This window comes from Arvicanthis niloticus, chromosome 6 (genome assembly GCF_011762505.2).
Source record: "Arvicanthis niloticus isolate mArvNil1 chromosome 6, mArvNil1.pat.X, whole genome shotgun sequence".
NCBI lineage: Eukaryota > Metazoa > Chordata > Mammalia > Rodentia > Muridae > Arvicanthis > Arvicanthis niloticus.
The window spans coordinates 72,037,325-72,052,225 of NC_047663.1; positions in this window are offsets into that span (position 1 = coordinate 72,037,325).

Consider the following 14,901-nt stretch of genomic DNA (forward strand, 5'->3'; position numbering starts at 1 on the left):
TTTTTGTCATAACACTGAGGAAGACAAATGCATGAAACTGGGCATAGGTAATTAGCTGCATGGCAGGACTGATAACAGAATAAGTGGGAAAATTAAGTTATGAGCTAGCTGAGGAACAATCCTAAGATTTTGGCCTAAGCATTTATTCATACTTAGTAAGTCTCAGTCATTATTTCTGAAAATAAACAGGCCAGGTGGGAAAGCTTACATTTTCATTTGGCCCACTGAATGTCTGGCAAGAACTCCTTGAATACCCCACCCCCCACACACACCCTCCATGGTAAAACAAGGCCAGCTGCAGGGAAGAAGGGAGGACCTCCAGAGAGGCTGTTTGAAGGTAGCACTTTTAAGAAGCCCTGGCTGTGTAGAAAAAACAGCTCTTCAACTAAAGTCTCAATGCATAAAGCTGGACTTAGCTTCCTAGCCAAGCAAGTGGCTCCCTCCTTGAAAGGGCAAGCAAGGGAGGCCTGTGAGCTAACCCAGCTTGTGGAGCTGCTCTCACAGGACAAAAGCCTATCTGAGAGGGCTCATGTTAACCAGACACCTTGTGGCCTGATGACCCAACAATTGTGGGACCAACAACTTCCCTGAGTTGGGGAAAAGTCTAAATCCAGTGAGGCAGCTTCAAGTTACTTGTAGAAAGTAAAAACATGGCCCCTCACCTGGATCCCGGTGGCTGAAGCAGCACCCAGCTGGTCTGCTCCTGTGTGGAAAATGCAGCCAGAGACATCCTAGAGAGGCCTCTGCCCTCGGAGCTGCAGGTAGGATCACTCACCCACCACCTTATGTCCCAGAGGCACAACTGGCACCCAAACCCCTCTCCTGCGGAATACCACTCCCCTGCCGCCCCTCTCCCGGATCCCAATGGCTGGAGCAGACACCCAGCTGGTCTACTCCCTTGTGGAAACATCCTAGAGAGGCCACTAACCTAAGAGCAGGAGACATCATATCCTGAGATATCCTAGAGGAGCTACTGTACCCAGAACAGGTGAAGCTCAGGATCACAGAGACTTCCAGACCCCGAGGAGTTCTGATACAACCAAGATAACTGGAAAGGCAGACTCCAGTCAGAACCAGTGAGTGCAGGAAGCACTAGAGCTAACCAAATAGTGAAAGACAAGCATAAGGATGAAAACAACAGAAACCAAAGTTACTTGGCAACACCAGAACCCAGTCCCCCCACCATAGCAAGTCCTGAACAACACATCACACTGGAAAAGCAGGATTCAGAATTAAAATCACTTCTCATGATGATGATAGAGGACTTTAAAAAGGACATAAACAACACTCTCAAATAATTTGAGGAGAACGCAGGTAAACAGGTAGAAGCCCTTAATGAAATGCAAGAAAACACAACCAAACAGGTGAAGGAATTACACAAAACCATCCAGGATCTAAAAATGGAAGAATAAACAATAAAGAAATCTCAAAGGGAGACTACCCTGGATATAGAAAACCTAGAAAAAAATCAGGAGTCATAGACACAAGCATCACTAACAGGATACAAGAGATAAAAGAGGGAATCTCATGCGCAGAAGATACCATGGAAAACATTGACAAAATGGTCAAAGAAAATGCAAAATGCAGAAAGCTCCTAACACAAAACATCCAAAAAACCCAGGACAGAATGAGAAGACCAAACCTAAAGATAATAGGTATAGATGAGGGTAAGAACTCCCAACTTAAAGGGCCAGTAAATATCTTCAACAAAATTATAGAGGAAAACTTCTCTAACCTAAAGAAAGAGATATCCTTAAATATACAAGAAGCCTACAGAATGCCAAATAGACTAGACCAGAAAAGAAATACATCCTGTCACGTAATAATCAAAACATCAAATATACAAAACAAAGAAAAGATACTAAAAGCAGTAAGGGAAAAAGGCAAAGTAACATATAAAGGCAGACTTATAAGAATTACACCAGACTTCTCACCAGAGACTATAAAAGCCAGAAGATCGTGGACTGATATTATACAGACCCTAAGAGATCACAAATGCCAATCCAGACTACTATACCCAGCAAAACTCTCAATCACTATTGATGAAGAAACCATGATATTCCATGACAAAACCAAATTTACACAATATCTTCCCACAAATCCAGCACTTCAAAGGATAATGGATGGAAAACTCCAATACAAGGAGGGAAACTACAACCAAGAAAAAGCAAGAAAGCAGTCTTCCAACAACCCCAAAAGAAGATAGTTACAGAAACATAATTCCACCTCTAATAACAAAAAAACAGGAAGCAACAATCATTTTTCTTTAATATCTCTTAATATCAATGGACTCAATTGTCCAATAAAAACACTTAGACTATCAAACTGGATACATAAAGAGGACCCAGAATTTTGCTGGATACAGGAAACGCACCTCAGTGAAAAAGACAGACACTACCTCAGAGTAAAAGGATAGAAAACAATCTTCCAAGCAAATGGCCCCAAGAAACAAGCTGGAATAGAAATTCTAATATCAGATAAAGTTGATTTTCAACCAAATGTAATCAAAAAAGATAAGGAAGGACACTACATACTCATCAAAGGAAAAATGTACCAAGAAGAACTCTCAATTCTGAACATGTATGCCCCAAATGCAAGGGCACCCACATACATAAAAGAAACTTTACTAAAGCTCAAAACATATATTGCACCTCACACAATAATAGTGGGGAACTTTAACACACCACTCTCAATAATTGACAGATCATGGAAACAAAAACTAACCGAGACACAATGAAACTAACAGAAGTTATGAACCAAATAAATTTAACTGTTATCTATAGAACATTTCATCCTAGAACAAAAGAATATACCTTTTTCTCAGCACCTCATGGTACCTTCTCCAAAATAGACCATATAAGTGGTCACAAAACAGGCCTCAACAGATACAAACAGATTGAAATAATCCCTTGTACCCTATCAGACCACCATGGACTAAAGCTGGTCTTTAATAATGACAAAAACAACAGAAAGCCCAGAACCACGTGGAAACTGAACAACGCTCTACTCAGTGATGACTTGGTCAAGGAAGAAGTAAAGAAAGAAATTAAAGACTTTTTAGAATTTAATAAAAAGGAGGATACATCATACCAGAACTTGTGGGACTCCATGAAAGCAGTACTAAGAGGAAAACTCATAGCTCTAAGTGCTTACCAAAAAAAAAAAAAAAAAAAAAAAAAAAATAGAGAGAGAGAATACACTAACAACTTGACAGCACACCCGAAAGCATTAGAACAAAAAGAAGCAAATACACCCAAAAGGAGTAGACAGCAGGAAATAATCAAATGAACTAAGTAGAAACAGAAAGAACTATACAAAATATCAACAAAACCAGGAGCTGGTTCTTTGAGAAAAATCAACAAGATAGACAAACCCTTAGCCAGACTAATCAAAGGGCACAGAGACACTATCCAAATTAATAAAATCAGAAACGAAAAGAGAGACATAACAACAGAAACTGAGGAAATTTTAAAAATCATCAGATCCTACTACAAAGGCCTATACTCAACAAAATTGGAAAATCTGGATGAAATGGACAATTTTCTAGGCAGATACTAGGTACCAAAATTAAATCAGGAGCAGATAAACGATCTAAACAGTCCCATAATCCCTAAAGAAATAGAAGCAGTCATTAAAAGTCTCCCCACCAAAAAAAGTCCGGGACCAGACGGTTTTAGTGCAGAATTCTATCAGACCTTCAAGGAAGACCTAATATCAATTCTCTTCAAATTCTATTCCACAGAATAGAAACAAAAGGAACACTACCCAATTCGTTCTATGAAGGTACAATTACAATCATGCCTAAACCTCACAAAGACCCAACAAAGAAAGAGAACTACAGACCAATCTCACTTATTAATATTGATGCAAAAATACTCAAAAAATTCTTGCAAACCAAATCCAAGAACACATCAAAACAATCATCCATCATGATCAAGTAGGCTTTATCCTGGGAATGTAGGGATGGTTTAATATTAGAAATCCATCAATGTAATACACTACATAAACTCAAAGGAAAAAACCACATGATTATCTCACTAGATGCCAAGATAGCATTAGACAAAATTCAACATCTCTTCATGTTAAAAGTCTTGGAAAAATGAGGAATTCAAGGCCCATACCTAAACATAGTAAAAGCAATATACAACAAGCCAGTAGGCAACATCAAACTAAACGGAGAGAAACTTGAAGCAATCCCACTAAGATCAGGGACAAGACAAGGCTGCCTACTCTCACTCTACCTATTCAATATAGTACTGGAAGTCCTAGCCAGAGCAATTAGACAACAAAAGGAAGTCAAAGGGATACAAATAGGAAAAGAAGTCAAAATTTCACTATTTGCAGATGATATGATAGTATACTTAAGTGACCCTAAAACTTCCACCAGAGAACTCCTAAACCAGATAAACATCTTCAAGGAAGTGGCTGGATATAAAATCAATTCAAACAAATCAGTAGCCTTCCTCTACTCAAAGAATAAACAACCTGAGAAAGAAACTAGGGAAATGACACCCTTCACAATAGTGACAAATAATATAAAATACCTTGGAGTGAACCTAACCAAGCAAGTGAAAGATCTGTATGACAAAAATTTCAAGTCTCTGAAGAAAGAAATAGAAGAAGATGTCAAAAGATGGAAAGATCTCCCATGCTCCTGGATTGGCAGGATTAATTTAGCAAAAATGGCCATCTTGCCAAAAGCAATCTACAGATTCAATGCAATACCCATCAAAATTCCAAATAAATTCTTCATAGAGATAGAAAGAGCAATTTGCAAATTCATTTGGAATAACAAAAAACCCAGTATAGCGAGAACTATTCTCAACAATAAAAGAATTTCTGGGGGAATCACCATCCCTGACCTCAAACTGTACTACAGAGCAGTAGTGATAAAAACTGAATGGTATTGGTACAGAGACAGGCAGGAAGATCAATGGAATAGAATTGAAGATCCAGAAATGAACCCACACACCTATGGTCACTTGATCTTTGACAAAGGAGCTAAAACCATCCAGTGGAAAAAGAGCAGCATTTTCAACAAATGGTGCTGGTTCAAATGGAGGTCAGCATGTAGAAGGATGCAAATCAATCCATTCTTATCCCCTTGTACAAAGCTCAAGTCCAAGTGGATAAGGACCTCCACATAAAAGCAGATACACTGAAACTAATAGAAGAGAAGGTGGGGAAGACCCTCAAATACTTAGGCACAGGAGAAAAGTTCGTGAACAGAACACCAATGGCTTATGCTCTAAGATCAAGAATTGACAAATGGGACCTCATAAAATTGCAAAGCTTCTATAAGGCAAAAGACACTGTCAATAAGACAAAACAGCAACCAACAGATTGGGAAAAGATCATTACCAATCCTAGATCTGATAGAGGGCTATACAAATATATACAAAGAACTCAAGAAATTAGACTCCAGAAAACCAAATAACCCTATTAAAAAATGGGGTACAGAGCTAAACAAAGAATTCTCAACTGAGGAAACTCAAATGGCTGAGAAGCACCTTAAGAAATGCTCCACATCCTTAGTCATCAGGGAAATGCAAATCAAAACAACCCTGAGATACCACCTCACACCAGTCAGAATGGCTAAGATCAAAAATTCAAGTGATGGTAGATGCTGGCCAGGATGTGGAGAAAGAGGAACATTCCTGAATTGTTTGTGGGAATGCAAGCTGGTACAACCACTCTGGAAGTCAGTCTGGCGGTTCCTCAGAAAATTGGACATAGCATTACCTGAGGATCCAGCAATACCACTCCTGGACATATACCCAGAAGATGCTCCAACATATAACAAGGACATATGCTCCATTATGGTCATAGCAGCTTTATTTAGAATAGCCAGAATCTGGAAAGAACCCAGATGTACTTCAAAAGAGGAATGGATACAAAAAATGTGGTACATTTACACAATGGAGTATTACTCAGCTATTAAAAATAATGAATTCGAGAAATTTTTAGGTAAATGCATGGAACTAGAAAATATCATCCTGAGTGAAGTAACCCAATCACAAAAGAACACACATGGTATTTACTCACTGATATGCAGATATTAACCCAAAAGCTTGAAATAGCCAAGATTCAACTAACTGACCACATGAAGCTCATGAAGAAGGAAGACCAAGTGTAGATGGCTCCGTCCTACTTGGAAGGAGTGACAGAATTCTCAAGAGAGCAAATATGGCAAAGTGTGGGACAGATTGTCAAGGAGGGGCCATCTGGAGACCACTCTATCTTGATATCCGTCCCATGTGCAGTCACCAAAGATAGATGCCTATATGGATGTCAGGAAGTGCATGCTCACAGGAGCCTGACGTAGCTGTCTCCTCGGAGGTCTGCCAGAGTCTGACATATCCAAAGGTGGATGCTTGCAGCTACCCATTGATCTGATCAAGGATTCCAAATGGAGAAGTTAGAGGACTGAAGGAGCTGAAAGGGTTGGTGTCCCCAAGAGGAGAGCAACAGTGCTAACCAGCCAGAGCTCCCAGGGTCTAAACCATAAGCCTGCCAGCACAAAGGGAGACATCCATGACTTCAGCTCTATACTTAGGGGAGGATGGCCTTGTCAGGCATGGGTGGGAGATGAGATCCTTGGTCCCATGACGGCTGAACACTGATGGGGAGGAATTCAAGGGTGGGGAGGGGGGAGTGGCAGGTAGGTGGGAGCACACCCTTGTAAAGGCAGGAGGGGGGATGGGATGGGGGTTCATGGGGGTGGGGAGAATGGGGTGATGGGATAAAATCTGAAATGTAAACATAATATCCAATAAAAAATTTAAAAATTAAAAAATTTAAAAGTTTAAAAAATAATAATAATTTTAAAAAATGAAAGAAAGAAAGTAGAAACACCTATTCTCTGAGAGAGAAAAGACAGGGGACAGGCTAGTATCAGTACAGAGAGAAGCCAGACAGATGGAGAGCAGAATTTCTGATAATGTAAAAAAAAGTTTCAAGTTTCCCCTAATAAACGGAGCAGAAACTTTCTAGGCTTCTATTCCCTGCCATTGCATCCCTACCTTCCCTCTATCTGGACTGCCTGGTTGGGCTTCAGCAGGAGAGAATGTGCCTAATCCTTTTGGGACTAAATGTTTCAGGGTGGGTGGTACCCAAAGAGGGCTCCCCTTCTCTGAGGAGAAAGGGAGGGGACTTTGGGAGGAGGAATTAGTAAGGGTGGGGTGGAGAAGAGAAGAGGGAGAGTGTGGGATTAGGGTGTAAATTGAATAAAAAATAAATACATTACAATCTTTGAAGTTACACTTTAGGGATTAAGAAGAAGAAAGATTGAATGTAAAACATCATAAATAGGTGATATAAATAGTTTGATTTGGTAAAATTAATTCTGAAAAGACAGAATTAAATCAATTGAAAGGAATAAGCCTTATGCAAATGGAAAAGAATCTAGAAAAAAATTAAATACAGAAAAAGATATGAACTTTTGAAAATGTTAAGAGCAATATTAAAAGCAATTCCCCAGAGGAAAGAATTTAGAGATAATTAAATTTAAAAGTTAAGTTTAGAAACCCTTCAGAGAGAAATGAATAAATACACATAAAGGAAAATGTCTCCCAAAAAAGAAAAACGTTTCTACAGAAAGGAGAGAGAAAACATGACATGGAGTCTCCAAAAAAGAAAAAAAAATGTGATAGAATCTCCTTTAAAAGGAGATAGGAAAAAATTTAAGCTGAAGTCTCCATAGAAAGGAAGAGACAAAAAAAATATTCTCCAAGGGAAAAGAAAGAAAAATGCGGTAGAGTCTCCAAAAGAAACGAACAATGAAGAAAAATAAAATAGGCTCTTCAGAATGATAGAGAAATAAAAAAAAAAAAAATGAAGTCTTCAAATAAAGAGGAAAATTAGATTTAAAAAAATATATTCTTGATAAAAATGGAATGTTCTACAGAAAAGAACATCTGGTCCCCGTACAGTTTTGCTTTAATGTCAACAACAACAAAAAAAATGCTTGTATATTCAATAATAATTACAATTTTATATATCCTCTATAAGAAACGTCAAAATAAAATAGACTTAGACGCAAAAAAAAAAAGACTAAAAGATTACAGGCAATAGAACAGAGGTTGGAGGATTCTAAATATCAAAATAAAGAACCTTCAAAAATTCAATCAGGAATCTACAATGACAACACAAAAGTAGTTCCAGATGAAAAAAAATCCACAAAGGCTTAAAGATTAGAATGGCAACCAACCAATAAGGATACAATATTCTGAATTAAGCATCCTGATTTTTGGAATGATGCTACCCCAGAATAATATCAAACAGTAGCATCATATGTGATCCAATTTGTAGAATCTGAAAATCTAATATATGGACATATGTTGATAGACCATTGATATATAATCAGATTTTCAATGGACTTCTTCTGAAAAGGATGATTCTGAGATAATAAATTTATTAGAGATGATGGCATTCTTGAAGATTCCTTTACAGATTGAAGGTAAAAATACATCAAACATATCCATTAGAATACAACAATTTTTTAGACATTATGACATAAAACATGTTCCAAGCATAACTTACAGTTCTACAAGACAAACAATTATGGAGACATCTAACAAGACTTTAAAGAAAATGCTCATAGAAGAAAAGGGAAATATAAGATCTACCAATATGAATTGAATAATACTTTACTGACTTTAAATTTTATAATGTCAATGAGACAGATAACAAAGGTATGAAAACACACTGGATTTTGGAAGGGACTTGTAGGCTTAGATTTTTCAAAACCTATTTTAATAAAAGTCCCTAAATGCTTCACCCTTTCTTATAACCCACAGAACAAGAGTAAGGAAAGAAGACTGCTAATAGAACAAGGGGGTGGTAGACCTGCTTACAAGTTTTCTTTGAGGTGATTACAATCTCCACTGTCAGCAGTTGAAAAACACCAACATGAATCAGCACTGGCAACCTAGTCCATGAGTAAGTAATAGTGGCTCCATCCAGAAGAAATCTCGAGGCTCCCACACCTACATTGTGTCCAGAAGATGAATGTGAGCATGTGGAAAGATGTGCCCTCCCACACTCCTAAAATACACACCCCGACTCTGTGTAGAAAACACTCACTGCCCAACGTTAGCTCAGACTTTAATCTGCTTCTGTGTGCTTCAGAACTTCACAGAGGAAAGCTGTTGCTGACATCTTGCAGATGGGCTGTGAAAGGAAGGTAGCCAGCCCAAAGTGGCAAACATGGCTCTGACAGGCCTTGCCCTTCTCCGTTCCCTCTGCCTTGCTAAAAAAACAAACAAACAAACAAATCCCATTAGATTGCATTCCTACAGCTAGCCACCAAGGTCTATGCTGTTTATTTGAACACTTCCTCTTCCTAAGGTCATCTGCCAATGCCTAGTTATCAAAGAATTGACATCCAGCAATCACTAACCCCTTTTGGCTCCCCTAATTAACATGCCCAAATAAAATTAAACACCTCATCCTAACACAGGCTTTCCCTGTTTGCCTTTATAAACTGCCATTTGCCTATGAGCCACACGTGCCTCCTCTCTATGCAGAGGTAGACCTTTGTGCCCCTCAGGGACAAACAACCTTTCCCCTTCTCCATTGTTCCCTTCCCCTCCTCCCTCCATCTAGTCTCCTGTGTTTTATTCCCTGCCCTGTGACCCTATGCAACAAATGAATCTCATTTGAGATGAGAACTTGGTCTTGGGGTTCTGAGCCAAGGCCCTTTCATCCTGTCCTTGATGAAGTCTGTCTCTGAGGATGGGAGGCCCCTGGTCCTAGTTACAGGTAAGTGCACAAGTACACATCACTGCCCACTGATAACAACATGCTTCTGCCTCCTCAGACTGTAGCATCTTCCTAGTACCCATGCCCCCTGGCCATGGTTTATTTAGTTCATTGACAGGTTAGAATGGCTGGGGAAGCAGAACCTGTGGGAAAGGGGCTGATGTCTTGAGGCTGTGTCTCTGACATTCTAGAGACAAAGTCATCCCTTCCCCCAGCACACACATCCTTTCACATTCTTAGTCTTGTCTAAGCCCTGAACATAACTCCTCCTTGGTTCCATTGCAAGACTCACAATACAATTCTCAGAGCTGAAGAACTGGGGTACAGCAGCTGACTTCATCACGCCTGCAGTACTGAGTCTTGTTTCTGTGCTAACATGTCTCTAGACAAGGAGTGGAGAGGAGAGCAGCCACCTTTGCCTCTGAATAGCTACCAGGGAAGCTTATACTTTAGAGCCTTGATGTCACAGTGAGTTGAGATCAGGAAAGAGGGAGTCAGGGTCACACAGGAGAACAGAGTCTGTGAAAAACTAAATCAGCTCGCCTCAGAGCAGGACACCCCCTTTTCGATGAAAAGAACAACAGGGTCTGTTCTTTACTTACAAATGATATCCTGGGAGAAGATCTTCCTGGGACCCACAATGGTACAAGGCACCATTCATGGTGCATATATATGTGTGGATGTGTTTCCATGTGTGTTTCCCTGTGTGTTGGCAGAGAAGTCAGTCTGCACGAATGTGTGCTTGTGTGTAACTGATGACCCAATACTTGTAGCTACACACCAGCCTCTACAGTTAACAGTCAGGTATGAAGATCGTGAGTTCAGCAGGTTCTTAAGCCATGGAAATGCTGTGGTAAATGAATAATGAACAAATCCCTGTGAGGACAACATGGAGACAATCATCACATACTGCAGAACCAAAGAAAGTAAAGAGAGGACCACCTGCCATGTGCATTATGCAATAGTTAACTTTTCAATGTCTTTCCACAGTGAATCGATCATTAATGAGAAAAACCAAAGGCTTACATTAAAGAGAATAGCTTGGAAGAGTTTCAGCTCTGTAGCTACAAACAGCCAGTAACTCTCTGTGTGAAGGTCTGTGCTTACAGCCAACCTCATTGTAAACAATAGGTGACTGCAGACTCTTCCCATTGGCCCAGCCATGTGTAGAAAACAAAGTATGAGAAGTGCCACAGAGACCGAAAATCAACTAGAGTTTGTGATCATTGGGATGATTTTTGTGTCTGTGTGTGCAACCTGTGTGGGTGTGGAAAGATATATATGGGGTTTGGTGGCTATAACCTGGAATATATATTGAATATATTGTGTGGCTCTTACTCATTTCACTACATTGTTAAAGACAATCACTGCAGGCTCCTTCACATGAGAAACTGTGAGCAGGAGCCAGGGGACAGCCCAGGCCCAGGTCTGGATAGGGATTACTGCCAGTTCTGCACAGGACCTACTGAGTGGGAGGTGAGCAATCCAAGCCCTGGCCAGGGAGCACTGTTTGCCCCACCTCCCAGCAAGCCTCAAGTCAGGATTGTTCCAAGTTCAGCAAATAAATGCAGCAACACAATGAAATAAGAACACTTCAGATCAGGGCATCTGCATGTATGGGTGAGGCTTGGGAACCAATGCTCAGAGCTGAGAGAAAATGTCAGCTCTGCTGAGGATTTGAGAGCTAGAGATGATGGAAGTCTCAGGGGAGGCCGGAGGTCTGAATGAGAAAATCCAAGGTAAGCACTCACAGTTCTTAAAGATGGAACAGAAATGTCTGAACACACACACACACACACGCAGACACACACACACACACGCAGACACACACACACACTTACACTTCCAGCCTTCACTCTCTTCTCTGATCTCCCTTCTACACACAGTCCAAGGAATCTTACTGGTTCCCCACATGTTGGAATCCAGTTTCCTCCTCTGTCTGTCCATCAATTCCTCCAGCCAGCAGTGAGCTCTGCAGAGCCAGGCATAAATCACCCCTCCCACTTCCTGTTTATCCTCCTAAGATCAGGAAATGGTACAGACCTTTCAAAATCCTGCTTCTGAAAGCCCAAGGAAGCTTGGAGTCACAAACTGTCACTGCTTCTAACTAAGATATCACAGTGGAGTATTATGAGAGATATGCGTCATTTTAGTGTATCAACCTCAGTAATTAAAGACATGATACAAATAATTATGGATAATGTTAGCACAACTGATTGTAAAAGGAAATAAGAAAAAGTGTCCAGAGTCATTGCTCAATACAGGAGGATGTCACAATTACAGCTCTGTAGGGAGAGGATGCTGGGGCCTGAGGCCGCCCTCAGCCCTTGATAGATGAACTGGGAGAAGCAGACACTGGGAGCTCAGGGGAAAGTAGAACTGAAAAAGAGCAGCCTGGGTTCTGAGCAACAGAGGAACCTGAAGGCGATCCCTAGATATCTGGAAACATGTGGACCAAGGTGTTTGGTGCAGGGCATGACAGGTTTTCAGGAATGGAGGATGACACAAATGAAAAGGATTGCCAGGGAAGGGGCACTGAGACCAAGACAATGGTATAAATTGTGTCCAGAGACAGGTGGGTGTAAAGGGATAAATTTTTCCCGGTGGTTACAACACACACATGTCTGCTCACCCCAGATAGGGAGCCCACCACAGACCAAGGAACAGATACCACCAAAGTCCAACTTGTTGAGCCAATGGCTTCTATTGGGGTTTCTAACAGCAGCAGGAAATACTCAAAGACAGCTGCATCACCAAGGCCTGCCCCTGCATGAGTGACAGCTCAGGAAAACTGGGAACCTAGAGCAGCTAAGCAGGTCAGAGAGTGTCCTTTGCAAGTGGTTCTGCTCTAACCCTCTTCCAGGCATCTCCCTGGCTTTCTGCTTCTCCCAGGAGGCTGGTCTGGATGCAGAGTCTTCTGTGCAGCTCAGCTTTTTTAGTCTGAGAAGGACTCAGCTTTTATTGCTTACCCTAGCAGGGAGGGTTCTAGTTAAAGTAGTCAGTTTCAGTACTTCTGCTTTTGTTTGCCCATGCCTGAGTCCTCATTCGTTCTCTCTCTCTCTCTCTCTCTCTCTCTCTCTCTCTCTCTCTCTCTCTCTCTCTTTCTTTCTTTTTGTCTCTCTCTTTGTCTCTCTCATTATCTAACCTTTTCCTGTTTACCCACCTTCCTAGTAAGATCCTGCTAGTAGATGTTCCAGGTTATAAACTGCAGAGCTGCCTTGAACCTCTAAGAGCACCTTGGCTCATCTTTCCTGCCCTGTACACTGCGTTTTGATGAGAAATTTTTCTCTTTCTTCACTGGGAATACTGGCCTATGATCCCATACAGAAGTCCTCTGTCTAGTAAAATGACTCCGAGGTGGCATTAAATTGGAAGCCACCCTCCCCAAACCCACTCCTGACCACACCAGGCACAGACTTCCTAGCCACAGAGGCACAGACTGTAGGGACAGGAGGCTAATCCAGTGCTCTTCCTTGCTCCAGCATTTTCCTATGTGATGCTATGGGTCTGTGGTCATTCAGACAGTCACTAGTCTGACTGGAGTTTTGGTTTTAATAAATTAGAGGTGTTTTATTAGAAAGGAGACTGACCAAGCCCAAACCAGAAAGAATTTGCTAGGTAAGCTCCCAGATGTTGTTAGCCAAAGAATTATAAAGGAGAAAAACCATAGTTATTATTTGGAGATAAAATAAACTCTAATCCTATCTGGGTGTGGGCAAACTTTGATTCTGTACCAGACCTCCAGCAGGGCCCTCAGCCATCCTAGCAAGCAGTTCATACAACAGCAGAGCTTGGCAGTTAGCTTGTTTATTTGTGACACATTACCTTGTAAGATTATCTGGGAGCAGTGAAACATTGTTAAACAATTAGCAATTTTTTAAGGATAGGCAAACTGTACCAGAAAATAGTAAATTTTCCCACCTGACAGAGTACATTCAAGCAGAACTAACTTCCTCATGGCTTATACAAGCTAAAAATAATTTTGTTTTTTACAAAATGTAGCACAATAAACTTAACAGATTAATCATAATGTTCAGAGTCACCATGAATTTTTCTATGAGTGGCTAGGGAAAAAAGACAATCAATTGGTAAAGGAACTGTCTTTCAACAAGAAAGTTATGACTTAGATACACAGAATACACAGAATCCACATAACAGACCGGCATAGTGGAGTAAATTTGTAATTTCAGCACTGAAGAAGGAGGGAGGCAGATCCCTGAAGCTCACTCTTCAGCCACCCATGCCTAATTGATGAAGTCCAAGCCAGTAAGTGTGTCTGTTTCAAAATATGGGAAATGCTACCTGAGAAAGAACAGCATCTACACACACATGTCCACCTATACACACACAGAGGGGGGTTAAAGAGATCGAGAGAGAGGGAGAGGGAGAGAGAGAGAGTAGAGAGAGAGTAGAGAGAGAGAGAAGAGAAAGAATGTAAAAAGAATAAAGATAGGACAGGGTTACAGCAAGTGTCTGCAATCATTCAACCATGGGCTCACTGAATCTGAAAGTCAGTACTGCCCAGCAATAGATGACATCATCTGAAAACAGGGAATTGAGGTAGGGATGCAGAATGGTCAGTGGAGGGGGAGCCCTGACACTGGGCTAGGCTACCAGAGTACCTACTAGAGATCTCAGGAAGCCCTGGAGTTGGTCACTTCAGCAGAGCTCCACATCCCACTCAGTGGAAGGATGTGAAACCTGAATGTGTAAGCCAGACAGGGAGGTCTCAGAATAGAAACCAAATCCAACACTCAGTGCAGCCCCTCCCTTCAGGAACAAGGCAGGTAGGATTCAGATCTAGAAACTGCAGAACAGAGAGCAAAGACTGTGTGGACGGAGATCTGGAAGGAAATCTGAAAACATCGGCCTTTACTTCCCAGCTGTTCTCTCCAGAACATAAAGACAACAATACTGTATTGAGGGATAGGAGACATGCTAAAGAACACATATTTGCAGCATGCTTATCCTGTCCTCATTGATTGGGTTATCCAAACTGGCAGGGTGACTTGATTACCTAGCATTCATGTTCCAACTTACCAACCAGGATGTCAGTTACCCACACATATGGCAGAAAATAGGATTCCCAGGGAGGTCTTGATTCCAAAATTATTATGGGTATCTATATAAAGCAGGTCT